General features: G+C 35.3%; 1 long non-coding RNA gene and 44 other non-coding genes across 58 annotated transcripts; all 45 read left to right on the top strand.

Annotated features, from left to right (window-relative positions):
- Positions 1-1,914: 1,914 nt before the first annotated feature.
- Positions 1,915-27,604, top strand: LOC116028292. Of its 14 annotated transcripts, none has more exons than XR_004100119.1 (7): positions 1,915-2,143; positions 5,518-5,574; positions 5,703-6,598; positions 9,972-11,052; positions 14,473-15,553; positions 18,935-20,014; positions 22,319-24,999. It is a non-coding gene; the product is annotated as an uncharacterized LOC116028292 (long non-coding RNA). The 14 variants fall into 14 exon arrangements; XR_004100124.1 differs by lacking the exon at positions 1,915-2,143 and adding exons at positions 25,704-25,760; positions 25,889-27,604 and having other exon boundaries at positions 5,259-6,598; positions 22,319-23,398; XR_004100116.1 differs by having other exon boundaries at positions 5,518-6,598.
- On the top strand, positions 1,932-1,997 carry LOC116031101. Its single transcript, XR_004100534.1, has one exon. It is a non-coding gene; the product is annotated as a small nucleolar RNA U49 (small nucleolar RNA).
- Positions 2,201-2,346, top strand: LOC116031086. The gene has a single exon (XR_004100519.1). It is a non-coding gene; the product is annotated as a small nucleolar RNA snoR2/U65 (small nucleolar RNA).
- LOC116031056 lies at positions 2,374-2,457 on the top strand. The gene has a single exon (XR_004100491.1). It is a non-coding gene; the product is annotated as a small nucleolar RNA snoR77Y (small nucleolar RNA).
- Positions 4,291-4,356, top strand: LOC116031094. The gene has a single exon (XR_004100527.1). It is a non-coding gene; the product is annotated as a small nucleolar RNA U49 (small nucleolar RNA).
- On the top strand, positions 4,563-4,708 carry LOC116031076. Its single transcript, XR_004100510.1, has one exon. It is a non-coding gene; the product is annotated as a small nucleolar RNA snoR2/U65 (small nucleolar RNA).
- Positions 4,739-4,823, top strand: LOC116031068. The gene has a single exon (XR_004100502.1). It is a non-coding gene; the product is annotated as a small nucleolar RNA snoR77Y (small nucleolar RNA).
- LOC116031146 lies at positions 5,943-6,033 on the top strand. Its single transcript, XR_004100575.1, has one exon. It is a non-coding gene; the product is annotated as a small nucleolar RNA SNORD96 family (small nucleolar RNA).
- On the top strand, positions 6,387-6,452 carry LOC116031100. Its single transcript, XR_004100533.1, has one exon. It is a non-coding gene; the product is annotated as a small nucleolar RNA U49 (small nucleolar RNA).
- LOC116031083 lies at positions 6,656-6,801 on the top strand. Its single transcript, XR_004100516.1, has one exon. It is a non-coding gene; the product is annotated as a small nucleolar RNA snoR2/U65 (small nucleolar RNA).
- LOC116031065 lies at positions 6,829-6,912 on the top strand. Its single transcript, XR_004100499.1, has one exon. It is a non-coding gene; the product is annotated as a small nucleolar RNA snoR77Y (small nucleolar RNA).
- LOC116031093 lies at positions 8,745-8,810 on the top strand. Its single transcript, XR_004100526.1, has one exon. It is a non-coding gene; the product is annotated as a small nucleolar RNA U49 (small nucleolar RNA).
- LOC116031075 lies at positions 9,017-9,162 on the top strand. Its single transcript, XR_004100509.1, has one exon. It is a non-coding gene; the product is annotated as a small nucleolar RNA snoR2/U65 (small nucleolar RNA).
- On the top strand, positions 9,193-9,277 carry LOC116031067. Its single transcript, XR_004100501.1, has one exon. It is a non-coding gene; the product is annotated as a small nucleolar RNA snoR77Y (small nucleolar RNA).
- On the top strand, positions 10,397-10,487 carry LOC116031145. Its single transcript, XR_004100574.1, has one exon. It is a non-coding gene; the product is annotated as a small nucleolar RNA SNORD96 family (small nucleolar RNA).
- Positions 10,841-10,906, top strand: LOC116031099. Its single transcript, XR_004100532.1, has one exon. It is a non-coding gene; the product is annotated as a small nucleolar RNA U49 (small nucleolar RNA).
- Positions 11,110-11,255, top strand: LOC116031082. Its single transcript, XR_004100515.1, has one exon. It is a non-coding gene; the product is annotated as a small nucleolar RNA snoR2/U65 (small nucleolar RNA).
- On the top strand, positions 11,283-11,366 carry LOC116031055. Its single transcript, XR_004100490.1, has one exon. It is a non-coding gene; the product is annotated as a small nucleolar RNA snoR77Y (small nucleolar RNA).
- On the top strand, positions 13,246-13,311 carry LOC116031092. Its single transcript, XR_004100525.1, has one exon. It is a non-coding gene; the product is annotated as a small nucleolar RNA U49 (small nucleolar RNA).
- Positions 13,518-13,663, top strand: LOC116031074. Its single transcript, XR_004100508.1, has one exon. It is a non-coding gene; the product is annotated as a small nucleolar RNA snoR2/U65 (small nucleolar RNA).
- LOC116031066 lies at positions 13,694-13,778 on the top strand. The gene has a single exon (XR_004100500.1). It is a non-coding gene; the product is annotated as a small nucleolar RNA snoR77Y (small nucleolar RNA).
- Positions 14,898-14,988, top strand: LOC116031144. The gene has a single exon (XR_004100573.1). It is a non-coding gene; the product is annotated as a small nucleolar RNA SNORD96 family (small nucleolar RNA).
- On the top strand, positions 15,342-15,407 carry LOC116031098. Its single transcript, XR_004100531.1, has one exon. It is a non-coding gene; the product is annotated as a small nucleolar RNA U49 (small nucleolar RNA).
- LOC116031081 lies at positions 15,611-15,756 on the top strand. Its single transcript, XR_004100514.1, has one exon. It is a non-coding gene; the product is annotated as a small nucleolar RNA snoR2/U65 (small nucleolar RNA).
- On the top strand, positions 15,784-15,867 carry LOC116031064. The gene has a single exon (XR_004100498.1). It is a non-coding gene; the product is annotated as a small nucleolar RNA snoR77Y (small nucleolar RNA).
- Positions 17,701-17,766, top strand: LOC116031091. The gene has a single exon (XR_004100524.1). It is a non-coding gene; the product is annotated as a small nucleolar RNA U49 (small nucleolar RNA).
- LOC116031084 lies at positions 17,971-18,116 on the top strand. Its single transcript, XR_004100517.1, has one exon. It is a non-coding gene; the product is annotated as a small nucleolar RNA snoR2/U65 (small nucleolar RNA).
- LOC116031143 lies at positions 19,360-19,450 on the top strand. Its single transcript, XR_004100572.1, has one exon. It is a non-coding gene; the product is annotated as a small nucleolar RNA SNORD96 family (small nucleolar RNA).
- Positions 19,803-19,868, top strand: LOC116031097. Its single transcript, XR_004100530.1, has one exon. It is a non-coding gene; the product is annotated as a small nucleolar RNA U49 (small nucleolar RNA).
- On the top strand, positions 20,072-20,217 carry LOC116031080. The gene has a single exon (XR_004100513.1). It is a non-coding gene; the product is annotated as a small nucleolar RNA snoR2/U65 (small nucleolar RNA).
- LOC116031062 lies at positions 20,245-20,328 on the top strand. The gene has a single exon (XR_004100497.1). It is a non-coding gene; the product is annotated as a small nucleolar RNA snoR77Y (small nucleolar RNA).
- LOC116031090 lies at positions 21,092-21,157 on the top strand. Its single transcript, XR_004100523.1, has one exon. It is a non-coding gene; the product is annotated as a small nucleolar RNA U49 (small nucleolar RNA).
- Positions 21,369-21,514, top strand: LOC116031088. The gene has a single exon (XR_004100521.1). It is a non-coding gene; the product is annotated as a small nucleolar RNA snoR2/U65 (small nucleolar RNA).
- Positions 21,544-21,628, top strand: LOC116031058. The gene has a single exon (XR_004100493.1). It is a non-coding gene; the product is annotated as a small nucleolar RNA snoR77Y (small nucleolar RNA).
- Positions 22,744-22,834, top strand: LOC116031141. The gene has a single exon (XR_004100570.1). It is a non-coding gene; the product is annotated as a small nucleolar RNA SNORD96 family (small nucleolar RNA).
- LOC116031095 lies at positions 23,187-23,252 on the top strand. Its single transcript, XR_004100528.1, has one exon. It is a non-coding gene; the product is annotated as a small nucleolar RNA U49 (small nucleolar RNA).
- Positions 23,456-23,601, top strand: LOC116031078. The gene has a single exon (XR_004100512.1). It is a non-coding gene; the product is annotated as a small nucleolar RNA snoR2/U65 (small nucleolar RNA).
- LOC116031060 lies at positions 23,629-23,712 on the top strand. Its single transcript, XR_004100495.1, has one exon. It is a non-coding gene; the product is annotated as a small nucleolar RNA snoR77Y (small nucleolar RNA).
- On the top strand, positions 24,476-24,541 carry LOC116031089. Its single transcript, XR_004100522.1, has one exon. It is a non-coding gene; the product is annotated as a small nucleolar RNA U49 (small nucleolar RNA).
- On the top strand, positions 24,753-24,898 carry LOC116031087. The gene has a single exon (XR_004100520.1). It is a non-coding gene; the product is annotated as a small nucleolar RNA snoR2/U65 (small nucleolar RNA).
- Positions 24,928-25,012, top strand: LOC116031057. Its single transcript, XR_004100492.1, has one exon. It is a non-coding gene; the product is annotated as a small nucleolar RNA snoR77Y (small nucleolar RNA).
- LOC116031140 lies at positions 26,129-26,219 on the top strand. The gene has a single exon (XR_004100569.1). It is a non-coding gene; the product is annotated as a small nucleolar RNA SNORD96 family (small nucleolar RNA).
- On the top strand, positions 26,485-26,685 carry LOC116031054. Its single transcript, XR_004100489.1, has one exon. It is a non-coding gene; the product is annotated as a small nucleolar RNA Z112 (small nucleolar RNA).
- Positions 26,741-26,886, top strand: LOC116031077. The gene has a single exon (XR_004100511.1). It is a non-coding gene; the product is annotated as a small nucleolar RNA snoR2/U65 (small nucleolar RNA).
- LOC116031059 lies at positions 26,914-26,997 on the top strand. The gene has a single exon (XR_004100494.1). It is a non-coding gene; the product is annotated as a small nucleolar RNA snoR77Y (small nucleolar RNA).
- Positions 27,605-27,690: the final 86 nt, after the last annotated feature.

Below are 27,690 nucleotides of genomic sequence, written 5' to 3'. Positions count from 1 at the left end.
ATAATTGGAATAAAAAATAAATGATACAATGACTCATGTTTAGCTTCCAATGCACCACTTTTTATAAAATGAAGAATTGGAATGATAAAACGAACAATTGAAATGAATAATTGAGGATTTATTCAAGTATAGTAACCACCATTTTTACCGAATTACATGAGCATCCGTAAATGGAGAAGATCAAGATTGCAAATTCTACAATATATACATGAGCATCCGTAGATTGCTAGTTATTTTGCACAGTACAACTAAAAAGATGGATAGTTAAATAAGGTATTATCATTCAAAATCTTGTAATACAAAGTTACAATACAATGTTTTTCCATTAGAAATTACCAATTAAAGTAATGTGATTAAAATATAATATTATAGAAAACATTTGATTGTTCACTACAATCTCTCTGAAAATTGTAATTTTACATACGTGATACACCCATGGCAAAATTGGCCTAGCTACTTGAAACCTTATCAGCAAAAATTAAAGCATATTGAGCTGTTAAAATCAAACTAAATCACAGTACTACAAAATACTCTATGAAATGCAGACTACACCATAAGGATCTCCAACATGCAGAATCAATCAACTAAAAATTAAATCATACCGCATACCATAACAATTCTACGCGTGTTAAAGTTCGATCTTCGACTTCGTAGAATTACAAATTATAGATCTCTAACTAATAGTGAGAGCACAGATATTGGTCCACGTTGTGAGAGAAGAGTCATTTCTCATCATTATATAGTGGAGGATAAACATAATATGGAAGATTTTTCAAAAGGAAAGTATAATTAATTTTAATTTTATGTAAATATAGATGATTGACATGTAAAAATTTTACTACAATATTATATAATTTTTTCATTCTAATATAGTTAATTACATGTCAATTATATAGATATATATAGATATATAGATATAGATATAGATTATCATATCACTGATCACCCATCACCAATTAATTAATTAATATCAATATCAATCAATATAAATATTAATATATAACAATATTACCATATCACCAATCACCAATCACCAATTAATATATATATATATATATATATATATATATATATATATATATATGTTAATATTAATATATAACAATATTACCATATCACTAATCACCAATTAATTATTCTTTTTTTAAAATAATCACCAATTAATTAATAAATATTAGTATATATTAATATATTATATATTAATATATTAATATTAAGAATAATATCATATACCATATTATCAATTATCAATTATATATCACCAATCACCATTAATATTAACAATATTACCATATTATCATATTATCATTATCATATTACCATAATAATATTATAGGATGGATAATTAATAAAATAATAAAATAATAAATAAATAAAATAAATGATTTTACCAAAATACCCCTAAATTTTGGGGGGGAAATTTGGGAGGAGGAAATTGTTTTTTATATATAGTATAGATAGACTAGTTATAATATACACATTGCACAACTAAACTAATGTAAAATGTGAAAATTTAAAATAAGTAGATATAATTAATATAATTTTTAGATGTAAAAAAAGAAATTACATTTTAATTTAAAATAGTATACGTATGGCACGGGATCGTCTCGAGCGACCATACTTAACATAAATGTAGTCACTGGAGCCATTCTAAAAGGGATATATTAGCACTACTTGGTGAAATAGGTTCTTTTAGAATTAATTTAAAACCATATACTAGAGGTTGTAACAATCCAAACGATCCCACTACATCAGGACCCTTTCGACGTTACACAAAAGCCATTACTTTATGTTCAGCTAGCACTAAAAAGGCTATTCCTAGTAGGAGTGGTAGAATTATTCCAAGTATTTCAGCTCGAACAACATGGCCTTCCCGACTGATTCTGTTACAATGCAGTATCCACCCCCTTCCATTGTAGTTGTTTGATTGACTCCGGTGAGGAAGAATTCCCAAAGAATAGGAAGTGCCGTATGACACTCCAAGCTGCAGCGGTGGATGTGCGATTGCGCTCCGCCCGTCTTTTCCCATCCACCTTTTGCCCATGTTTTCGCCGTGAAAGCCTTGGGTCAACTGGTCGGGAAAGTTTGGGCTGCTCAGCTTTCGCACCACTGCTGTGTGTGTGATTTGGAACGGGTCTCTGAGGTCATTCTTCATTTTTACTTTTCAATTTCGGTGATTCATTATGGAGTGTAGGAGAAAGGTTCGATGCCACGTTGCCGATAGCTTATCGTAGCAGTGACCGGCGATGCTATGATGGAACCGAAATTGATTCAATTTCGCATTATATAGGAACCTATGAATGGATTCTCCATTCCTTCATAGAGCCGTTTTGTGTGATTACATTTTAGCTTTATTTTATTTTATTTGAGAATATGCCAGTGAGGATTGAAATTAAAATATCTGGAATTACCGTCTGAATTAACCATTGATGTCAGATCGACTATCTGAGGCTTCTCTCTTATTTTACATAAATTATTACTCTGTATTATTACTTGCTAGACTTTTAATTTGCTTTAATGGCCCCATAACAGCTTTACATCTGCAAGAGTAGGCTAATCTCAATTCTAATAGATGGGGGTGAAATTATTTTCTTATTCCTCTTGTATCCTAATATGGGTTGAAGATGACATTTTGAGCAGAGTGACTTTAAGTGGTATAAGAGCATCTCCAAGGGATGAGCAAAAAGGCAAATGGCATCACCAAATCACCATTCTTTCGTATTTTCCAGCCCCAACCAGTGGCGAATTGAATGCCAAACTCTTAAAGACATAGCAAAAAGGTAAATGGCATCTCTATTCTTTCATATTTTTCAGCTCCAACTTGAGGCAAATGGCAATTCCAAAAGAAATAGCGGGATATGGTCCCCTTCCCCTTCGTATCTGCCATATATTGCCCTGCATTGTTTTCACACGACGGTTACTAGAGGGATATTTTTTTTCCTTTCTGCCCTTTATCTTTGATATAATCTCAAATGTATCTTTTATTTGTTTTGAAAGTGTTTTTTATTTTGTTATAAATACTGAATTTTTATTATTAAATACTCCGTATAAATTTGAGAAATCAAATTATTGTTGGGTAAGAATATTGGGAGGTTTGGTGCTTTAATAAAATTTGTTGTGAGAATGCCTGTGAATATCCATTTGGTAAAGAAATGCTTATATAATCAGTAAATTTCCACAGAGATCAATTCGAAGAATATTAGAATGAGTAGGTTATTGTATTTATTTCCTGGAGGATCTGAAAACTTGGTAGTGGAGGTTTGCCATTTGCTGATTTAATTTTCCTTTGGATGGATGGTGTTTTGAACAAAAACTTTGGCCTCAATATTTACAGACATAACAACTCTAAAATTGGACAGAATGTACATTACAGAATGAGCACAGCATATTCATTAAATTAATGCTACCAAAACCAGCATATGCTCATCAAATCAATGGTACCAAACACAAAAAGGGCACAAGGATAGTAGCACCAAAGGTGAGCTTGCCTGCTTATTGTCCTTCAATCTCTTTCCGGTCCAAAATACATTGTACAACTTGCTGAAATTACAATTAGTGAACATCCGACTAACCTACCGAAGGATGCCATTCTTGAAGTACCCATTCTCAACAACTGAGAAAGGGCTGCCTGAAATGGAAAGACAACATAATAGCATATCACCATTCTCTTCTATAATACTGTCACAACAACTATAATTATAAGGGAAAAATTATCTTCAAGATAAGTTGTTATGCCAATAAATACAAATTACAAAGCTATAATGTGGATTATAAGTTTATAGTTCAATAAATAAATATATTATTGTAACAAGGGCATATAGATATTCAAAGAAATTTTGTGATGGCTTGAAAATGAGTTATGTATCTGAAGGTTGTGAATTTAATTTTTGTCCATATATTTTTTGACGAGATTAATTATTATATATTATATCATAGTAATTGGTCCCAAACTCGATTATTCTCAAGAGCTAAATCTAAATTCACCTTACAATGGAGATCCAATCTAAAATATAATTTGTCAAATTAATTCTCATTTAATAGTGTAGAATCCTAGAAATTCGAGGTTGCTTCACGTGACTAATTTTATAGCTGACACATTCTTGAAGAAGTGCCCATAGATAAAGCCCAACAACAACTATGTGGGCGCAAAAATTAGGGTTTCACGTTATGCTCATATCTATATAAACTCCATAGGCATCTTTTCTCATATGGAGAACGTCTCGGGTCTTATAGGTTTATAGGTTTAGGGTTTTGATTGGTTATTTTCGATCGTAGTAGTTGTTTGATTGATGCCGATGAGGAAGAATTCCCAAAGACTAGGAAGTGCCGTATGACACTCCAAACAGCAGCGGTGGTTGTGCGGCTCCGCTCCGCCCATCTTTTCCCATCCACCTTTTGCCCATCTTTTCCGTTTCACGGCGAGCCTTGGTTCAACTGGTCGGGAGAGTTTGGGTTGCTCAGCTTTCGCGCCACACTGTGTGTGTGATTTGGAACGGGTCTCTGAGGTTTTTCTTCAATTTCGCTTTTTAATTTAGATGATTCATTAAGGAATTTAGGAGAAAGGTTCGATGCCACGTCGCCGGTAGCATATTGTAGCAGTGACCGGCGATGCTATGATTGAACCAAAATCGATTTAATTTCGCATTATATAGGAACCTATGAATGGATTTTTCATTCCTTCATAGAGCCGTTTTGTGTGATTACATTTTTGAGTTTTTTATTTTTAATTTATTTGAGAATGCCAATGAGGATTGTAATTAAATATATCTGGAATCACCGTCTGAATTCACCAATGATGTCAGATCGACTTTCTGAGGCTTCTCTATTATTTTGCATCAATTATTACTCCGTATTGTTTTTTACACTTGCAAATAAATTTTTGAGTTAATATTTTTATCCACTGAGTTGTTGTACCTAAATTAATTATAGTTACTTTTAAATAAAAATTCTTTCTACGTAGTATTAAGATTTCATGTTTAAAAGCTGATGGATTATCTTCTATTCAATTTACACCAAAACACCAAAAATTTTATTTTACTATATTACATTAATATAAATATTTTTATATCAAATTTTATTTATTTTCAACCTAGCCATTATACAAATTGTTGTTTTACACTTAAATAATTTGATTTTTAAAAAATAAAAGTTTATTATTTCAAATTCTACTTGTTTAATATAATTTATTATTTGTGTTTAGTTAATAATATTTTTATTTAATTGAGTTTTACACGTAGTTATTTTATTTTTGTTTAAATTATGTTCTATGTACTTTTTAAGTTTTTATTAATTTATACCTAATATGAATGGTATAATTTATTTTTCATAATATATAAAATAAAACAATAAGAAAGACATATATTACCACAACTTGAAAGGCCCATTGTCGCTAACCCTAGGCTGCACTGGCGCCGTGATTATGCTACAGCCCTACCCTATAAATCGCCCGTCCTAAGGCTTTCCGTCTTCATCCTTCCCCTTCATTTATATCGGCTTGTGGTTCCATCTTCCTTGCAGGAGTCGCATGGCGCGGACGCTTAATTGCTGCTCCGATTCTGGTGTACTTCTTGATCTGTATGTTACTTTTGTGTAAACATGATTTATTGCAATTGTTTTTTCTCTCCATAGAGGTGACGATTCACTGTTATTGGGGCGAGCAATTGGAGTGCTTGTATAACCCTTGTGTGTAAAAATTGTCACAGATCGAGCTTCCTTGTCGATGCCTCTTCGAGGGGGAGTGGATGAGGTGGTTCGTACCGTTTCTTCCACTTCTTCGGTCCGAAGGGAGCGATCTCATATCCTGTCGTCTTGGAGAGCGGATTCTCTGCAATGACCTCTTGGGCCTGGCCATGAGAAATACATACATTCTCCTATACATGTTTATATTTGTGCGTTTTGTCTCTAGAAATTTGAAATTCATTTCTAGCTATTGATTAATTATTTGGCCTGTGAAGAAATATTCCTTAAAATTACACCATCTTTCGGGACTGAATGGCCGAAAGGCCTTGCTGTCATTCTGCAATTCTGAGGCCTTATTGAGAGCAAAATATTTCTAAATCCGTAGTTCGATTTTGCTGTGATTTTAATTTTTAGTGTTTGTTATATCGTGTTGCAGATTGTGAGATAAATAAGTTGTTTATTTCGCTCGCAGCGTTTTTATCCTGTAATTGGGATTTCTACAGCGGCGTGCTTATGGACGGTCAAGTGCCGCTCCGCTCAGCTTAACTTACAGCAGCACTTAACATTAATACATAAGCTATAATCACTAGCCACCTCATCTTTTGAGTTTTTCCTATAATTATCTTAGGGAAGGCTATCCGCGTTGTGGCTGGGTTTAAGAGTTTTAGGGTTTTGATCTGTTATTTCTATTATAGTTGTTTGATTGACTCCGGTGAGGAAGAATTCCCAAAGAATAGGAAGTGCCGTATGACACTCCAAACTGCAGCGGTGGTTGTGCGATTGCGCTCTGCCTGTCTTTTCCCATCCACCTTTTGCCCATGTTTTCGCCGTGAAAGCCTTGGTTCAACTGGTCGGGAAAGTTTGGGCTGCTCAGCTTTCGCACCACTGCTGTGTGTGTGATTTGGAACGGGTCTCTGAGGTCATTCTTCATTTTTACTTTTCAATTTCGGTGATTCATTATGGAGTGTAGGAGAAAGGTTCGATGCCACGTCGCCGATAGCTTATCGTAGCAGTGACCGGCGATGCTATGATCGAACCGAAATTGATTCAATTTCGCATTATATAGGAACCTATGAATGGATTCTCCATTCCTTCATAGAGCCGTTTTGTGTGATTATATTTTAGCTTTATTTTATTTTATTTGAGAATATGCCAGTGAGGATTGAAATTAAAATATCTGGAATTACCGTCTGAATTAACCATTGATGTCAGATAGTCGATCTGAGGCTTCTCTCTTATTTTACAAAAATTATTACTCTGTATTATTACTTGCTAGACTTTTAATTTGCTTTAATGGCCCCATAACAGCTTTACATCTGCAAGAGTAGGCTAATCTCAATTCTAATAGATGGGGGTGAAATTATTTTCTTATTCCTCTTGTATCCTAATATGGGTTGAAGATGACATTTTGAGCAGAGTAGACTTTAAGTGGTATAAGAGCATCTCCAAGGGATGAGCAAAAAGGCAAATGGCATCACCAAATCACCATTCTTTCGTATTTTCCAGCCCCAACCAGTGGCGAATTGAATGCCAAACTCCTAAAGACATAGCAAAAAGGTAAATGGCATCTCTATTCTTTCATATTTTTCTGCTCCAACTTGAGGCAAATGGCAATTCCAAAAGAAATAGCGGGATATGGTCCCCTTCGTATCTGCCATATATTGCCCTGCATTGTTTACACACGGCGGATATTAGAGGGATATTTTTTTTCCTTTCTGCCCTTTATCTTTTGATATAATCTCAAATGTATCTTTTATTTGTTTTGAAAGTGTTTTTTATTTTGTTATAAATACTGAATTTTTATTATTAAATACTCCGTATAAATTTGAGAAATCAAATTATTGTTGGGTAAGAATATTGGGAGGTTTGGTGCTTTAATAAAATTTGTTGTGAGAATGCCTGAGAATATCCATTTGGTAAAGAAATGCTTATATAATCAGTAAATTTCCACAAAGATTAATTCGAACAATATTAGAATGGGTAGGTTATTGTATTTATTTCTTGGAGGATCTGAAAACTTGGTAGTGGAGGTTTGCCATTTGTTGATTTAATTTTCCTTTGGATGGATGGTGTTTTGAACAAAATCAACTTTGGCCTCAATATTTACAGACATAACAACTCTAAAATTGGACAGAATGTACATTACAGAATGAGCACAGCATATTCATTAAATTAATGCTACCAAAACCAGCATATGCTCATCAAATCAATGGTACCAAACACAAAAAGGGCACAAGGATAGTAGCACCAAAGGTGAGCTTGCCTGCTTATTGTCCTTCAATCTCTTTCCGGTCCAAAATACATTGTACAACTTGCTGAAATTACAATTAGTGAACATCCGACTAACCTACCGAAGGATGCCATTCTTGAAGTACCCATTCTCAACAACTGAGAAAGGGCTGCCTGAAATGGAAAGACAACATAATAGCATATCACCATTCTCTTCTATAATACTGTCACAACAACTATAATTATAAGGGAAAAATTATCTTCAAGATAAGTTGTTATGCCAATAAATACAAATTACAAAGCTATAATGTGGATTATAAGTTTATAGTTCAATAAATAAATATATTATTGTAACAAGGGCATATAGATATTCAAAGAAATTTTGTGATGGCTTGAAAATGAGTTATGTATCTGAAGGTTGTGAATTTAATTTTTGTCCATATATTTTTTGACGAGATTAATTATTATATATTATATCATAGTAATTGGTCCCAAACTCGATTATTCTCAAGAGCTAAATCTAAATTCACCTTACAATGGAGATCCAATCTAAAATATAATTTGTCAAATTAATTCTCATTTAATAGTGTAGAATCCTAGAAATTCGAGGTTGCTTCACGTGACTAATTTTATAGCTGACACATTCTTGAAGAAGTGCCCATAGATAAAGCCCAACAACAACTATGTGGGCGCAAAAATTAGGGTTTCACGTTATGCTCATATCTATATAAACTCCATAGGCATCTTTTCTCATATGGAGAACGTCTCGGGTCTTATAGGTTTATAGGTTTAGGGTTTTGATTGGTTATTTTCGATCGTAGTAGTTGTTTGATTGATGCCGATGAGGAAGAATTCCCAAAGACTAGGAAGTGCCGTATGACACTCCAAACAGCAGCGGTGGTTGTGCGGCTCCGCTCCGCCCATCTTTTCCCATCCACCTTTTGCCCATCTTTTCCGTTTCACGGCGAGCCTTGGTTCAACTGGTCGGGAGAGTTTGGGTTGCTCAGCTTTCGCGCCACACTGTGTGTGTGATTTGGAACGGGTCTCTGAGGTTTTTCTTCAATTTCGCTTTTTAATTTAGATGATTCATTAAGGAATTTAGGAGAAAGGTTCGATGCCACGTCGCCGGTAGCATATTGTAGCAGTGACCGGCGATGCTATGATTGAACCAAAATCGATTTAATTTCGCATTATATAGGAACCTATGAATGGATTTTTCATTCCTTCATAGAGCCGTTTTGTGTGATTACATTTTTGAGTTTTTTATTTTTAATTTATTTGAGAATGCCAATGAGGATTGTAATTAAATATATCTGGAATCACCGTCTGAATTCACCAATGATGTCAGATCGACTTTCTGAGGCTTCTCTATTATTTTGCATCAATTATTACTCCGTATTGTTTTTTACACTTGCAAATAAATTTTTGAGTTAATATTTTTATCCACTAAGTTGTTGTACCTAAATTAATTATAGTTACTTTTAAATAAAAATTCTTTCTACGTAGTATTAAGATTTCATGTTTAAAAGCTGATGGATTATCTTCTATTCAATTTACACCAAAACACCAAAAATTTTATTTTACTATATTACATTAATATAAATATTTTTATATCAAATTTTATTTATTTTCAACCTAGCCATTATACAAATTGTTGTTTTACACTTAAATAATTTGATTTTTAAAAAATAAAAGTTTATTATTTCAAATTCTACTTGTTTAATATAATTTATTATTTGTGTTTAGTTAATAATATTTTTATTTAATTGAGTTTTACACGTAGTTATTTTATTTTTGTTTAAATTATGTTCTATGTACTTTTTAAGTTTTTATTAATTTATACCTAATATGAATGGTATAATTTATTTTTCATAATATATAAAATAAAACAATAAGAAAGACATATATTACCACAACTTGAAAGGCCCATTGTCGCTAACCCTAGGCTGCACTGGCGCCGTGATTATGCTACAGCCCTACCCTATAAATCGCCCGTCCTAAGGCTTTCCGTCTTCATCCTTCCCCTTCATTTATATCGGCTTGTGGTTCCATCTTCCTTGCAGGAGTCGCATGGCGCGGACGCTTAATTGCTGCTCCGATTCTGGTGTACTTCTTGATCTGTATGTTACTTTTGTGTAAACATGATTTATTGCAATTGTTTTTTCTCTCCATAGAGGTGACGATTCACTGTTATTGGGGCGAGCAATTGGAGTGCTTGTATAACCCTTGTGTGTAAAAATTGTCACAGATCGAGCTTCCTTGTCGATGCCTCTTCGAGGGGGAGTGGATGAGGTGGTTCGTACCGTTTCTTCCACTTCTTCAGTCCGAAGGGAGCGATCTCATATCCTGTCGTCTTGGAGAGCGGATTCTCTGCAATGACCTCTTGGGCCTGGCCATGAGAAATACATACATTCTCCTATACATGTTTATATTTGTGCGTTTTGTCTCTAGAAATTTGAAATTCATTTCTAGCTATTGATTAATTATTTGGCCTGTGAAGAAATATTCCTTAAAATTACACCATCTTTCGGGACTGAATGGCCGAAAGGCCTTGCTGTCATTCTGCAATTCTGAGGCCTTATTGAGAGCAAAATATTTCTAAATCCGTAGTTCGATTTTGCTGTGATTTTAATTTTTAGTGTTTGTTATATCGTGTTGCAGATTGTGAGATAAATAAGTTGTTTATTTCGCTCGCAGCGTTTTTATCCTGTAATTGGGATTTCTACAGCGGCGTGCTTATGGACGGTCAAGTGCCGCTCCGCTCAGCTTAACTTACAGCAGCACTTAACATTAATACATAAGCTATAATCACTAGCCACCTCATCTTTTGAGTTTTTCCTATAATTATCTTAGGGAAGGCTATCCGCGTTGTGGCTGGGTTTAAGAGTTTTAGGGTTTTGATCTGTTATTTCTATTGTAGTTGTTTGATTGACTCCGGTGAGGAAGAATTCCCAAAGAATAGGAAGTGCCGTATGACACTCCAAACTGCAGCGGTGGTTGTGCGATTGCGCTCCGCCCGTCTTTTCCCATCCACCTTTTGCCCATGTTTTCGCCGTGAAAGCCTTGGTTCAACTGGTCGGGAAAGTTTGGGCTGCTCAGCTTTCGCACCACTGCTGTGTGTGTGATTTGGAACGGGTCTCTGAGGTCATTCTTCATTTTTACTTTTCAATTTCGGTGATTCATTATGGAGTGTAGGAGAAAGGTTCGATGCCACGTCGCCGATAGCTTATCGTAGCAGTGACCGGCGATGCTATGATCGAACCGAAATTGATTCAATTTCGCATTATATAGGAACCTATGAATGGATTCTCCATTCCTTCATAGAGCCGTTTTGTGTGATTATATTTTAGCTTTATTTTATTTTATTTGAGAATATGCCAGTGAGGATTGAAATTAAAATATCTGGAATTACCGTCTGAATTAACCATTGATGTCAGATAGTCTATCTGAGGCTTCTCTCTTATTTTACATAAATTATTACTCTGTATTATTACTTGCTAGACTTTTAATTTGCTTTAATGGCCCCATAACAGCTTTACATCTGCAAGAGTAGGCTAATCTCAATTCTAATAGATGGGGGTGAAATTATTTTCTTATTCCTCTTGTATCCTAATATGGGTTGAAGATGACATTTTGAGCAGAGTAGACTTTAAGTGGTATAAGAGCATCTCCAAGGGATGAGCAAAAAGGCAAATGGCATCACCAAATCACCATTCTTTCATATTTTCCAGCCCCAACCAGTGGCGAATTGAATGCCAAACTCCTAAAGACATAGCAAAACAGTGGCGAATTGAATGCCAAACTCCTAAAGACATAGCAAAAAGGTAAATGGCATCTCTATTCTTTCATATTTTTCAGCTCCAACTTGAGGCAAATGGCAATTCCAAAAGAAATAGCGGGATATGGTCCCCTTACCCTTCGTATCTGCCATATATTGCCCTGCATTGTTTTCACACGACGGTTACTAGAGGGATATTTTTTTTCCTTTCTGCCCTTTATCTTTGATATAATCTCAAATGTATCTTTTATTTGTTTTGAAAGTGTTTTTTATTTTGTTATAAATACTGAATTTTTATTATTAAATACTCCGTATAAATTTGAGAAATCAAATTATTGTTGGGTAAGAATATTGGGAGGTTTGGTGCTTTAATAAAATTTGTTGTGAGAATGCCTGAGAATATCCATTTGGTAAAGAAATGCTTATATAATCAGTAAATTTCCACAAAGATTAATTCGAACAATATTAGAATGGGTAGGTTATTGTATTTATTTCTTGGAGGATCTGAAAACTTGGTAGTGGAGGTTTGCCATTTGTTGATTTAATTTTCCTTTGGATGGATGGTGTTTTGAACAAAATCAACTTTGGCCTCAATATTTACAGACATAACAACTCTAAAATTGGACAGAATGTACATTACAGAATGAGCACAGCATATTCATTAAATTAATGCTACCAAAACCAGCATATGCTCATCAAATCAATGGTACCAAACACAAAAAGGGCACAAGGATAGTAGCACCAAAGGTGAGCTTGCCTGCTTATTGTCCTTCAATCTCTTTCCGGTCCAAAATACATTGTACAACTTGCTGAAATTACAATTAGTGAACATCCGACTAACCTACCGAAGGATGCCATTCTTGAAGTACCCATTCTCAACAACTGAGAAAGGGCTGCCTGAAATGGAAAGACAACATAATAGCATATCACCATTCTCTTCTATAATACTGTCACAACAACTATAATTATAAGGGAAAAATTATCTTCAAGATAAGTTGTTATGCCAATAAATACAAATTACAAAGCTATAATGTGGATTATAAGTTTATAGTTCAATAAATAAATATATTATTGTAACAAGGGCATATAGATATTCAAAGAAATTTTGTGATGGCTTGAAAATGAGTTATGTATCTGAAGGTTGTGAATTTAATTTTTGTCCATATATTTTTTGACGAGATTAATTATTATATATTATATCATAGTAATTGGTCCCAAACTCGATTATTCTCAAGAGCTAAATCTAAATTCACCTTACAATGGAGATCCAATCTAAAATATAATTTGTCAAATTAATTCTCATTTAATAGTGTAGAATCCTAGAAATTCGAGGTTGCTTCACGTGACTAATTTTATAGCTGACACATTCTTGAAGAAGTGCCCATAGATAAAGCCCAACAACAACTATGTGGGCGCAAAAATTAGGGTTTCACGTTATGCTCATATCTATATAAACTCCATAGGCATCTTTTCTCATATGGAGAACGTCTCGGGTCTTATAGGTTTATAGGTTTAGGGTTTTGATTGGTTATTTTCGATCGTAGTAGTTGTTTGATTGATGCCGATGAGGAAGAATTCCCAAAGACTAGGAAGTGCCGTATGACACTCCAAACAGCAGCGGTGGTTGTGCGGCTCCGCTCCGCCCATCTTTTCCCATCCACCTTTTGCCCATCTTTTCCGTTTCACGGCGAGCCTTGGTTCAACTGGTCGGGAGAGTTTGGGTTGCTCAGCTTTCGCGCCACACTGTGTGTGTGATTTGGAACGGGTCTCTGAGGTTTTTCTTCAATTTCGCTTTTTAATTTAGATGATTCATTAAGGAATTTAGGAGAAAGGTTCGATGCCACGTCGCCGGTAGCATATTGTAGCAGTGACCGGCGATGCTATGATTGAACCAAAATCGATTTAATTTCGCATTATATAGGAACCTATGAATGGATTTTTCATTCCTTCATAGAGCCGTTTTGTGTGATTACATTTTTGAGTTTTTTATTTTTAATTTATTTGAGAATGCCAATGAGGATTGTAATTAAATATATCTGGAATCACCGTCTGAATTCACCAATGATGTCAGATCGACTTTCTGAGGCTTCTCTATTATTTTGCATCAATTATTACTCCGTATTGTTTTTTACACTTGCAAATAAATTTTTGAGTTAATATTTTTATCCACTGAGTTGTTGTACCTAAATTAATTATAGTTACTTTTAAATAAAAATTCTTTCTACGTAGTATTAAGATTTCATGTTTAAAAGCTGATGGATTATCTTCTATTCAATTTACACCAAAACACCAAAAATTTTATTTTACTATATTACATTAATATAAATATTTTTATATCAAATTTTATTTATTTTCAACCTAGCCATTATACAAATTGTTGTTTTACACTTAAATAATTTGATTTTTAAAAAATAAAAGTTTATTATTTCAAATTCTACTTGTTTAATATAATTTATTATTTGTGTTTAGTTAATAATATTTTTATTTAATTGAGTTTTACACGTAGTTATTTTATTTTTGTTTAAATTATGTTCTATGTACTTTTTAAGTTTTTATTAATTTATACCTAATATGAATGGTATAATTTATTTTTCATAATATATAAAATAAAACAATAAGAAAGACATATATTACCACAACTTGAAAGGCCCATTGTCGCTAACCCTAGGCTGCACTGGCGCCGTGATTATGCTACAGCCCTACCCTATAAATCGCCCGTCCTAAGGCTTTCCGTCTTCATCCTTCCCCTTCATTTATATCGGCTTGTGGTTCCATCTTCCTTGCAGGAGTCGCATGGCGCGGACGCTTAATTGCTGCTCCGATTCTGGTGTACTTCTTGATCTGTATGTTACTTTTGTGTAAACATGATTTATTGCAATTGTTTTTTCTCTCCATAGAGGTGACGATTCACTGTTATTGGGGCGAGCAATTGGAGTGCTTGTATAACCCTTGTGTGTAAAAATTGTCACAGATCGAGCTTCCTTGTCGATGCCTCTTCGAGGGGGAGTGGATGAGGTGGTTCGTACCGTTTCTTCCACTTCTTCGGTCCGAAGGGAGCGATCTCATATCCTGTCGTCTTGGAGAGCGGATTCTCTGCAATGACCTCTTGGGCCTGGCCATGAGAAATACATACATTCTCCTATACATGTTTATATTTGTGCGTTTTGTCTCTAGAAATTTGAAATTCATTTCTAGCTATTGATTAATTATTTGGCCTGTGAAGAAATATTCCTTAAAATTACACCATCTTTCGGGACTGAATGGCCGAAAGGCCTTGCTGTCATTCTGCAATTCTGAGGCCTTATTGAGAGCAAAATATTTCTAAATCCGTAGTTCGATTTTGCTGTGATTTTAATTTTTAGTGTTTGTTATATCGTGTTGCAGATTGTGAGATAAATAAGTTGTTTATTTCGCTCGCAGCGTTTTTATCCTGTAATTGGGATTTCTACAGCGGCGTGCTTATGGACGGTCAAGTGCCGCTCCGCTCAGCTTAACTTACAGCAGCACTTAACATTAATACATAAGCTATAATCACTAGCCACCTCATCTTTTGAGTTTTTCCTATAATTATCTTAGGGAAGGCTATCCGCGTTGTGGCTGGGTTTAAGAGTTTTAGGGTTTTGATCTGTTATTTCTATTGTAGTTGTTTGATTGACTCCGGTGAGGAAGAATTCCCAAAGAATAGGAAGTGCCGTATGACACTCCAAACTGCAGCGGTGGTTGTGCGATTGCGCTCCGCCCGTCTTTTCCCATCCACCTTTTGCCCATGTTTTCGCCGTGAAAGCCTTGGTTCAACTGGTCGGGAAAGTTTGGGCTGCTCAGCTTTCGCACCACTGCTGTGTGTGTGATTTGGAACGGGTCTCTGAGGTCATTCTTCATTTTTACTTTTCAATTTCGGTGATTCATTATGGAGTGTAGGAGAAAGGTTCGATGCCACGTCGCCGATAGCTTATCGTAGCAGTGACCGGCGATGCTATGATCGAACCGAAATTGATTCAATTTCGCATTATATAGGAACCTATGAATGGATTCTCCATTCCTTCATAGAGCCGTTTTGTGTGATTATATTTTAGCTTTATTTTATTTTATTTGAGAATATGCCAGTGAGGATTGAAATTAAAATATCTGGAATTACCGTCTGAATTAACCATTGATGTCAGATAGTCGATCTGAGGCTTCTCTCTTATTTTACATAAATTATTACTCTGTATTATTACTTGCTAGACTTTTAATTTGCTTTAATGGCCCCATAACAGCTTTACATCTGCAAGAGTAGGCTAATCTCAATTCTAATAGATGGGGGTGAAATTATTTTCTTATTCCTCTTGTATCGTAATATGGGTTGAAGATGACATTTTGAGCAGAGTGACTTTAAGTGGTATAAGAGCATCTCCAAGGGATGAGCAAAAAGGCAAATGGCATCACCAAATCACCATTCTTTCGTATTTTCCAGCCCCAACCAGTGGCGAATTGAATGCCAAACTCTTAAAGACATAGCAAAAAGGTAAATGGCATCTCTATTCTTTCATATTTTTCAGCTCCAACTTGAGGCAAATGGCAATTCCAAAAGAAATAGCGGGATATGGTCCCCTTCCCCTTCGTATCTGCCATATATTGCCCTGCATTGTTTTCACACGACGGTTACTAGAGGGATATTTTTTTTCCTTTCTGCCCTTTATCTTTGATATAATCTCAAATGTATCTTTTATTTGTTTTGAAAGTGTTTTTTATTTTGTTATAAATACTGAATTTTTATTATTAAATACTCCGTATAAATTTGAGAAATCAAATTATTGTTGGGTAAGAATATTGGGAGGTTTGGTGCTTTAATAAAATTTGTTGTGAGAATGCCTGTGAATATCCATTTGGTAAAGAAATGCTTATATAATCAGTAAATTTCCACAGAGATCAATTCGAAGAATATTAGAATGAGTAGGTTATTGTATTTATTTCCTGGAGGATCTGAAAACTTGGTAGTGGAGGTTTGCCATTTGCTGATTTAATTTTCCTTTGGATGGATGGTGTTTTGAACAAAAACTTTGGCCTCAATATTTACAGACATAACAACTCTAAAATTGGACAGAATGTACATTACAGAATGAGCACAGCATATTCATTAAATTAATGCTACCAAAACCAGCATATGCTCATCAAATCAATGGTACCAAACACAAAAAGGGCACAAGGATAGTAGCACCAAAGGTGAGCTTGCCTGCTTATTGTCCTTCAATCTCTTTCCGGTCCAAAATACATTGTACAACTTGCTGAAATTACAATTAGTGAACATCCGACTAACCTACCGAAGGATGCCATTCTTGAAGTACCCATTCTCAACAACTGAGAAAGGGCTACCTGAAATGGAAAGACAACATAATAGCATATCACCATTCTCTTCTATAATACTGTCACAACAACTATAATTATAAGGGAAAAATTATCTTCAAGATAAGTTTTTATGCCAATAAATACAAATTACAAAGCTATAATGTGGATTATAAGTTTATAGTTCAATAAATAAATATATTATTGTAACAAGGGCATATAGATATTCAAAGAAATTTTGTGATGGCTTGAAAATGAGTTATGTATCTGAAGGTTGTGAATTTAATTTTTGTCCATATATTTTTTGACGAGATTAATTATTATATATTATATCATAGTAATTGGTCCCAAACTCAATTATTCTCACGAGCTAAATCTAAATTCACCTTACAATGGAGATCCAATCTAAAATATAATTTGTCAAATTAATTCTCATTTAATAGTGTAGAATCATAGAAATTCAAGGTTGCTTCACGTGACTAATTTTATAGCTGACACATTCTTGAAGAAGTGCCCATAGATATAGCCCAACAACAACTATGTGGGCGCAAAAATTAGGGTTTCACGTTATGCTCATATCTATATAAACTCCATAGGCATCTTTTCTCATATGGAGAACGTCTCGGGTCTTATAGGTTTATAGGTTTAGGGTTTTGATTGGTTATTTTCGATCGTAGTAGTTGTTTGATTGATGCCGATGAGGAAGAATTCCCAAAGACTAGGAAGTGCCGTATGACACTCCAAACAGCAGCGGTGGTTGTGCGGCTCCGCTCCGCCCATCTTTTCCCATCCACCTTTTGCCCATCTTTTCCGTTTCACGGCGAGCCTTGGTTCAACTGGTCGGGAGAGTTTGGGTTGCTCAGCTTTCGCGCCACTGTGTGTGTGATTTGGAACGGGTCTCTGAGGTTTTTCTTCAATTTCGCTTTTTAATTTTGATGATTCATTAAGGAATTTAGGAGAAAGGTTCGATGCCACGTCGCCGATCGCATATTGTAGCAGTGACCGGCGATGCTATGATTGAACCGAAATCGATTTAATTTCGCATTATATAGGAACCTATGAATGGATTTTTCATTCCTTCATAGAGCCGTTTTGTGTGATTACATTTTTGAGTTTATTATTATTATTATTATTAATTTTTTTGAGAATGCAAGTGAGGATTGTAATTAAATATATCTGGAATCACCGTCTGAATTCACCAATGATGTCAGATCGACTTTCTGAGGCTTCTCTATTATTTTGCATCAATTATTACTCCGTATTGTTTTTTACACTTGCAAATAAATTTTTGAGTTAATATTTTTATCCACTGAGTTGTTGTACCTAAATTAATTATAGTTACTTTTAAATAAAAATTCTTTCTACGTAGTATTAAGATTTCATGTTTAAAAGCTGATGGATTATCTTCTATTCAATTTACACCAAAACACCAAAAATTTTATTTTACTATATTACATTAATATAAATATTTTTATATCAAATTTTATTTATTTTCAACCTAGCCATTATACAAATTGTTGTTTTACACTTAAATAATTTGATTTTTAAAAAATAAAAGTTTATTATTTCAAATTCTACTTGTTTAATATAATTTATTATTTGTGTTTAGTTAATAATATTTTTATTTAATTGAGTTTTACACGTAGTTATTTTATTTTTGTTTAAATTATGTTCTATGTACTTTTTAAGTTTTTATTAATTTATACCTAATATGAATGGTATAATTTATTTTTCATAATATATAAAATAAAACAATAAGAAAGACATATATTACCACAACTTGAAAGGCCCATTGTCGCTAACCCTAGGCTGCACTGGCGCCGTGATTATGCTACAGCCCTACCCTATAAATCGCCCGTCCTAAGGCTTTCCGTCTTCATCCTTCCCCTTCATTTATATCGGCTTGTGGTTCCATCTTCCTTGCAGGAGTCGCATGGCGCGGACGCTTAATTGCTGCTCCGATTCTGGTGTACTTCTTGATCTGTATGTTACTTTTGTGTAAACATGATTTATTGCAATTGTTTTTTCTCTCCATAGAGGTGACGATTCACTGTTATTGGGGCGAGCAATTGGAGTGCTTGTATAACCCTTGTGTGTAAAAATTGTCACAGATCGAGCTTCCTTGTCGATGCCTCTTCGAGGGGGAGTGGATGAGGTGGTTCGTACCGTTTCTTCCACTTCTTCAGTCCGAAGGGAGCGATCTCATATCCTGTCGTCTTGGAGAGCGGATTCTCTGCGGTGACCTCTTGGGCCTGGCCATGAGAAATACATACATTCTCCTATACGTGTTTATATTTGTGCGTTTTGTCTCTAGAAATTTGAAATTCATTTCTAGCTATTGATTAATTATTTGGCCTGTGAAGAAATATTCCTTAAAATTACACCATCTTTCGGGACTGAATGGCCGAAAGGCCTTGCTGTCATTCTGCAATTCTGAGGCCTTATTGAGAGCAAAATATTTCTAAATCCGTAGTTCGATTTTGCTGTGATTTTAATTTTTAGTGTTTGTTATATCGTGTTGCAGATTGTGAGATAAATAAGTTGTTTATTTCGCTCGCAGCGTTTTTATCCTGTAATTGGGATTTCTACAGCGGCGTGCTTATGGACGGTCAAGTGCCGCTCCGCTCAGCTTAACTTACAGCAGCACTTAACATTAATACATAAGCTATAATCACTAGCCACCTCATCTTTTGAGTTTTTCCTATAATTATCTTAGGGAAGGCTATCCGTTTGTGGCTGGGTTTAAGAGTTTTAGGGTTTTGATCTGTTATTTCTATTATAGTTGTTTGATTGACTCCGGTGAGGAAGAATTCCCAAAGAATAGGAAGTGCCGTATGACACTCCAAACTGCAGCGGTGGTTGTGCGATTGCGCTCTGCCTGTCTTTTCCCATCCACCTTTTGCCCATGTTTTCGCCGTGAAAGCCTTGGTTCAACTGGTCGGGAAAGTTTGGGCTGCTCAGCTTTCGCACCACTGCTGTGTGTGTGATTTGGAACGGGTCTCTGAGGTCATTCTTCATTTTTACTTTTCAATTTCGGTGATTCATTATGGAGTGTAGGAGAAAGGTTCGATGCCACGTCGCCGATAGCTTATCGTAGCAGTGACCGGCGATGCTATGATCGAACCGAAATTGATTCAATTTCGCATTATATAGGAACCTATGAATGGATTCTCCATTCCTTCATAGAGCCGTTTTGTGTGATTATATTTTAGCTTTATTTTATTTTATTTGAGAATATGCCAGTGAGGATTGAAATTAAAATATCTGGAATTACCGTCTGAATTAACCATTGATGTCAGATAGTCGATCTGAGGCTTCTCTCTTATTTTACATAAATTATTACTCTGTATTATTACTTGCTAGACTTTTAATTTGCTTTAATGGCCCCATAACAGCTTTAAATCTGCAAGTGTAGGCTAATCTCAGTTCTAATAGATGGGGGTGAAATTATTTTCTTATTCCTCTTGTATCCTAATATTGGTTGAAGATGACATTTTGAGCAGAGTAGACTTTAAGTGGTAAGAGCATCTCCAAGGGATGAGCAAAAAGGCAAATGGCATCACCAAATCACCATTCTTTCATATTTTCCAGCCCCAACCAGTGGTGAATTGAATGCCAAACTCCTAAAGACATAGCAAAAAGGTAAATGGCATCTCTATTCTTTCATATTTTTCAGCTCCAACTTGAGGCAAATGACAATTCCAAAAGAAATAGCGGGATAGGGTCTCCTTCGTATCTGCCATATATTGCCCTGCATTGTTTACACACGGCGGATATTAGAGGTTGCTAGAAATTAATTCTCATTTAATAGGGTCAAATTAATTCTCATTTAATAGTGTAGAATCCTAGAAATTCGAGGTTGCTTCACGCGACTAATTTTATAGCTGACCCATTCTTGAAGAAGGGCCCATAGATAGAGCCCAACAACAACTATGTGAGCGCAAAAATTAGGGTTTCATGTTATGCTCATATCTATATAAACTCTTATAGGCATCTTTTCTCATATGGAGAACATCTCGGGTCTTATGGGTTTATAGGTTTAGGGTTTTGATTGGTTATTTTCGATTGTAGTTGTTTGATTGATGCCGATGAGGAAGAATTCCCGAAGAATAGGAAGTGCCGTATGACACTCCAAACAGCAGCGGTTGTTGTGTGGCTCCGCTCCGCCCATCTTTTCCCATCCACCTTTTGCCCATCTTTTCGCCGTTTCACGGCGAGCCTTGGTTCAACTGGTCGGGAGAGTTTGGGCTGCTCAGCTTTCGCGCCACTGCTGTGTGTGTGATTTGGAACGGGTCTCTGAGGCTTTTTTCTTCCATTTTGCTTTTTAATTTTGATGATTCATTAAGGAATTTAGGAGAAAGGTCCAATGCCACGTCGCCGAAAGCATATCGTCGCAGTGACCGGCGATGCTATGATCGAACCGAAATCGATTCAATTTCGCATTATATAGGAACCTATGAATGGATTTTCCATTCCTTCATAGAGCTGTTTTGTGTGATTACATTTTTGAGTTTTTTATTTAAAATTTTTTGAGAATGCCAATGAGGATTGTAATTAAACATATCTGGAATTACCGTCTGAATTCACCATTGATGTCAGATCGACTATCTGAGGCTTTTCTATTATTTTACATCAATTATTACTCCGTATTGTTTTTACATTTGTATTAAATTTTTGAGTTCATGTTTTTATCCATTGTGTTGTTTACTAAATTAATTATAGTTACTTTTAAATAAAAATTCTTTCTACGTAGTATTAAGATTTCATGTTTAAAAGCTGATGGATTATCTTCTATTCAATTTACACCAAAACACCAAAAATTTTATTTTACTATATTACATTAATATAAATATTTTTATATCAAATTTTATTTATTTTCAACCTAGCCATTATACAAATTGTTGTTTTACACTTAAATAATTTGATTTTTAAAAAATAAAAGTTTATTATTTCAAATTCTACTTGTTTAATATAATTTATTATTTGTGTTTAGTTAATAATATTTTTATTTAATTGAGTTTTACACGTAGTTATTTTATTTTTGTTTAAATTATGTTCTATGTACTTTTTAAGTTTTTATTAATTTATACCTAATATGAATGGTATAATTTATTTTTCATAATATATAAAATAAAACAATAAGAAAGACATATATTACCACAACTTGAAAGGCCCATTGTCGCTAACCCTAGGCTGCACTGGCGCCGTGATTATGCTACAGCCCTACCCTATAAATCGCCCGTCCTAAGGCTTTCCGTCTTCATCCTTCCCCTTCATTTATATCGGCTTGTGGTTCCATCTTCCTTGCAGGAGTCGCATGGCGCGGACGCTTAATTGCTGCTCCGATTCTGGTGTACTTCTTGATCTGTATGTTACTTTTGTGTAAACATGATTTATTGCAATTGTTTTTTCTCTCCATAGAGGTGACGATTCACTGTTATTGGGGCGAGCAATTGGAGTGCTTGTATAACCCTTGTGTGTAAAAATTGTCACAGATCGAGCTTCCTTGTCGATGCCTCTTCGAGGGGGAGTGGATGAGGTGGTTCGTACCGTTTCTTCCACTTCTTCAGTCCGAAGGGAGCGATCTCATATCCTGTCGTCTTGGAGAGCGGATTCTCTGCGGTGACCTCTTGGGCCTGGCCATGAGAAATACATACATTCTCCTATACGTGTTTATATTTGTGCGTTTTGTCTCTAGAAATTTGAAATTCATTTCTAGCTATTGATTAATTATTTGGCCTGTGAAGAAATATTCCTTAAAATTACACCATCTTTCGGGACTGAATGGCCGAAAGGCCTTGCTGTCATTCTGCAATTCTGAGGCCTTATTGAGAGCAAAATATTTCTAAATCCGTAGTTCGATTTTGCTGTGATTTTAATTTTTAGTGTTTGTTATATCGTGTTGCAGATTGTGAGATAAATAAGTTGTTTATTTCGCTCGCAGCGTTTTTATCCTGTAATTGGGATTTCTACAGCGGCGTGCTTATGGACGGTCAAGTGCCGCTCCGCTCAGCTTAACTTACAGCAGCACTTAACATTAATACATAAGCTATAATCACTAGCCACCTCATCTTTTGAGTTTTTCCTATAATTATCTTAGGGAAGGCTATCCGTTTGTGGCTGGGTTTAAGAGTTTTAGGGTTTTGATCTGTTATTTCTATTATAGTTGTTTGATTGACTCCGGTGAGGAAGAATTCCCAAAGAATAGGAAGTGCCGTATGACACTCCAAACTGCAGCGGTGGTTGTGCGATTGCGCTCTGCCTGTCTTTTCCCATCCACCTTTTGCCCATGTTTTCGCCGTGAAAGCCTTGGTTCAACTGGTCGGGAAAGTTTGGGCTGCTCAGCTTTCGCACCACTGCTGTGTGTGTGATTTGGAACGGGTCTCTGAGGTCATTCTTCATTTTTACTTTTCAATTTCGGTGATTCATTATGGAGTGTAGGAGAAAGGTTCGATGCCACGTCGCCGATAGCTTATCGTAGCAGTGACCGGCGATGCTATGATCGAACCGAAATTGATTCAATTTCGCATTATATAGGAACCTATGAATGGATTCTCCATTCCTTCATAGAGCCGTTTTGTGTGATTATATTTTAGCTTTATTTTATTTTATTTGAGAATATGCCAGTGAGGATTGAAATTAAAATATCTGGAATTACCGTCTGAATTAACCATTGATGTCAGATAGTCGATCTGAGGCTTCTCTCTTATTTTACATAAATTATTACTCTGTATTATTACTTGCTAGACTTTTAATTTGCTTTAATGGCCCCATAACAGCTTTAAATCTGCAAGTGTAGGCTAATCTCAGTTCTAATAGATGGGGGTGAAATTATTTTCTTATTCCTCTTGTATCCTAATATTGGTTGAAGATGACATTTTGAGCAGAGTAGACTTTAAGTGGTAAGAGCATCTCCAAGGGATGAGCAAAAAGGCAAATGGCATCACCAAATCACCATTCTTTCATATTTTCCAGCCCCAACCAGTGGTGAATTGAATGCCAAACTCCTAAAGACATAGCAAAAAGGTAAATGGCATCTCTATTCTTTCATATTTTTCAGCTCCAACTTGAGGCAAATGACAATTCCAAAAGAAATAGCGGGATAGGGTCTCCTTCGTATCTGCCATATATTGCCCTGCATTGTTTACACACGGCGGATATTAGAGGTTGCTAGAAATTAATTCTCATTTAATAGGGTCAAATTAATTCTCATTTAATAGTGTAGAATCCTAGAAATTCGAGGTTGCTTCACGCGACTAATTTTATAGCTGACCCATTCTTGAAGAAGGGCCCATAGATAGAGCCCAACAACAACTATGTGAGCGCAAAAATTAGGGTTTCATGTTATGCTCATATCTATATAAACTCTTATAGGCATCTTTTCTCATATGGAGAACATCTCGGGTCTTATGGGTTTATAGGTTTAGGGTTTTGATTGGTTATTTTCGATTGTAGTTGTTTGATTGATGCCGATGAGGAAGAATTCCCGAAGAATAGGAAGTGCCGTATGACACTCCAAACAGCAGCGGTTGTTGTGTGGCTCCGCTCCGCCCATCTTTTCCCATCCACCTTTTGCCCATCTTTTCGCCGTTTCACGGCGAGCCTTGGTTCAACTGGTCGGGAGAGTTTGGGCTGCTCAGCTTTCGCGCCACTGCTGTGTGTGTGATTTGGAACGGGTCTCTGAGGCTTTTTTCTTCCATTTTGCTTTTTAATTTTGATGATTCATTAAGGAATTTAGGAGAAAGGTCCAATGCCACGTCGCCGAAAGCATATCGTCGCAGTGACCGGCGATGCTATGATCGAACCGAAATCGATTCAATTTCGCATTATATAGGAACCTATGAATGGATTTTCCATTCCTTCATAGAGCTGTTTTGTGTGATTACATTTTTGAGTTTTTTATTTAAAATTTTTTGAGAATGCCAATGAGGATTGTAATTAAACATATCTGGAATTACCGTCTGAATTCACCATTGATGTCAGATCGACTATCTGAGGCTTTTCTATTATTTTACATCAATTATTACTCCGTATTGTTTTTACATTTGTATTAAATTTTTGAGTTCATGTTTTTATCCATTGTGTTGTTCTATCTAAATTAGTTATAGTTGCTTTTAAATAAAAATTGTTTCTATATAGAAATAAGATTTCATGCTCAAAAGCTGATGGATAATCTTCTATTCAATATACATCAAAACACTAAAAATTTTATTTTACTATATTACATTAATAGAATTATTTGTATCTCAAATTTTATTTATTTTCAACCTAGCCATTATACAAATTGTTGTTTTACACTTAAATAATTTGATTTTTTAAAAATAAAAGTTTATTATTTCAAATTCTACTTGTTTAATATAATTTATTATTTGTGTTTAATTAATAATATTTTTATTTAATTTAGTTTTCACGTAGTTATTTTATTTTTGTTTAAATTATGTTCTATGTACTTTTTAAGTTTTTATTAATTTATACCTAATATGAATGGTATAATTTATTTTTCATAATATATAAAATAAAACAATAAGAAAGACATATATTACCACAACTTGAAAGCCCCATTGTCGCTAACCCTAGGTTGCACTGGCGCCGTGATTATGTTACAGCCCTACCCCATAAATCGCCCGTCCTAAGGCTTTCCGTCTTCATCCTTCCCCTTCATTTCTATCGGCTTGTGGTTCCATCTTCCTTGCAGGAGTCGCATGGCGCGGACGCTTAATTGCTGCTCCGATTCTGGTGTACTTCTTGATCTGTATGTTACTTTTGTGTAAACATGATTTATTGCAATTGTTTTTTCTCTCCATAGAGGTGACGATTCACTGTTATTGGGGCGAGCAATTGGAGTGCTTGTATAACCCTTGTGTGTAAAAATTGTCACAGATCGAGCTTCCTTGTCGATGCCTCTTCGAGGGGGAGTGGATGAGGTGGTTCGTACTGTTTCTTCCACTTCTTCGGTCCGAAGGGAGCGATCTCATATCCTGTCGTCTTGGAGAGCGGATTCTCTGCGGTGACCTCTTGGGCCTGGCCATGAGAAATACATACATTCTCCTATACGTGTTTATATTTGTGCATTTTGTCTCTAGAAATTTGAAATTCATTTCTAGCTATTGATTAATTATTTGGCCTGTGATGAAATATTCCTTAAAATTACACCATCTTTCGGGACTGAATGGCCGAAAGGCCTTGCTGTCATTCTGCAATTCTGAGGCCTTATTGAGAGCAAAATATTTCTAAATCCGTAATTCGATTTTGCTGTGATTTTAATTTTTAATGTTTGTTATATCGTGTTGCAGATTGTGAGCCAAATAAGTTGTTTATTTTGCTCGCAGCGTTTTTATCCTATAATTGGGATTTCTACAGCGGCTGAGTTTTTCCTATAATTATCTTAGGGAAGGCTATCCGCGTTGTGGCTAACATTCTCTGGGTTTAAGAGTTTTAGGGTTTTGATCTGTTATTTCTATTGTAGTTGTTTGATTGTCTCCGGAAAGAATAGGAAGTGCCGTATGACACTCCAAGCTGCAGCGGTGGTTGTGCGATTGCGCTCCGCCCGTCTTTTCCCATCCACCTTTTGCCCATGTTTTCGCCGTGAAAGCCTTGGTTCAACTGGTCGGGAAAGTTTGGGCTGCTCAGCTTTCGCACCACTGCTGTGTGTGTGATTTGGAACGGGTCTCTGAGGTCATTCTTCATTTTTACTTTTCAATTTCGGTGATTCATTATGGAGTGTAGGAGAAAGGTTCGATGCCACGTCGCCGATAGCTTATCGTAGCAGTGACCGGCGATGCTATGATCGAACCGAAATTGATTCAATTTCGCATTATATAGGAACCTATGAATGGATTCTCCATTCCTTCATAGAGCCGTTTTGTGTGATTATATTTTAGCTTTATTTTATTTTATTTGAGAATATGCCAGTGAGGATTGAAATTAAAATATCTGGAATTACCGTCTGAATTAACCATTGATGTCAGATAGTCGATCTGAGGCTTCTCTCTTATTTTACATAAATTATTACTCTGTATTATTACTTGCTAGACTTTTAATTTGCTTTAATGGCCCCATAACAGCTTTAAATCTGCAAGTGTAGGCTAATCTCAGTTCTAATAGATGGGGGTGAAATTATTTTCTTATTCCTCTTGTATCCTAATATTGGTTGAAGATGACATTTTGAGCAGAGTAGACTTTAAGTGGTAAGAGCATCTCCAAGGGATGAGCAAAAAGGCAAATGGCATCACCAAATCACCATTCTTTCATATTTTCCAGCCCCAACCAGTGGCGAATTGAATGCCAAACTCCTAAAGACATAGCAAAAAGGTAAATGGCATCTCTATTCTTTCATATTTTTCAGCTCCAACTTGAGGCAAATGACAATTCCAAAAGAAATAGCGGGATAGGGTCTCCTTCGTATCTGCCATATATTGCCCTACATTGTTTACACATGGTGGATATTAGAGGGATATTTTTTTTCCTTTCTGCCCTTTATCTTTGATATAATCTCAAATGTATCTTTTATTTGTTTTGAAAGTGTTTTTTATTTTGTTATAAATACTGAATTTTTATTATTAATCAGTAAATTTCCACAGAGATTAATTCGAACAATATTAGAATGAGTAGGTTATTGTATTTATTTCTTGGAGGATCTGAAAACTTGGTAGTGGAGGTTTGCCATTTGCTGATTTAATTTT

Source organism: Ipomoea triloba, chromosome 9, assembly GCF_003576645.1.
Source record: "Ipomoea triloba cultivar NCNSP0323 chromosome 9, ASM357664v1".
Classification (NCBI taxonomy): Eukaryota; Viridiplantae; Streptophyta; class Magnoliopsida; order Solanales; family Convolvulaceae; genus Ipomoea; species Ipomoea triloba.
This window is presented reverse-complemented; position numbering and strand designations above follow the sequence as displayed.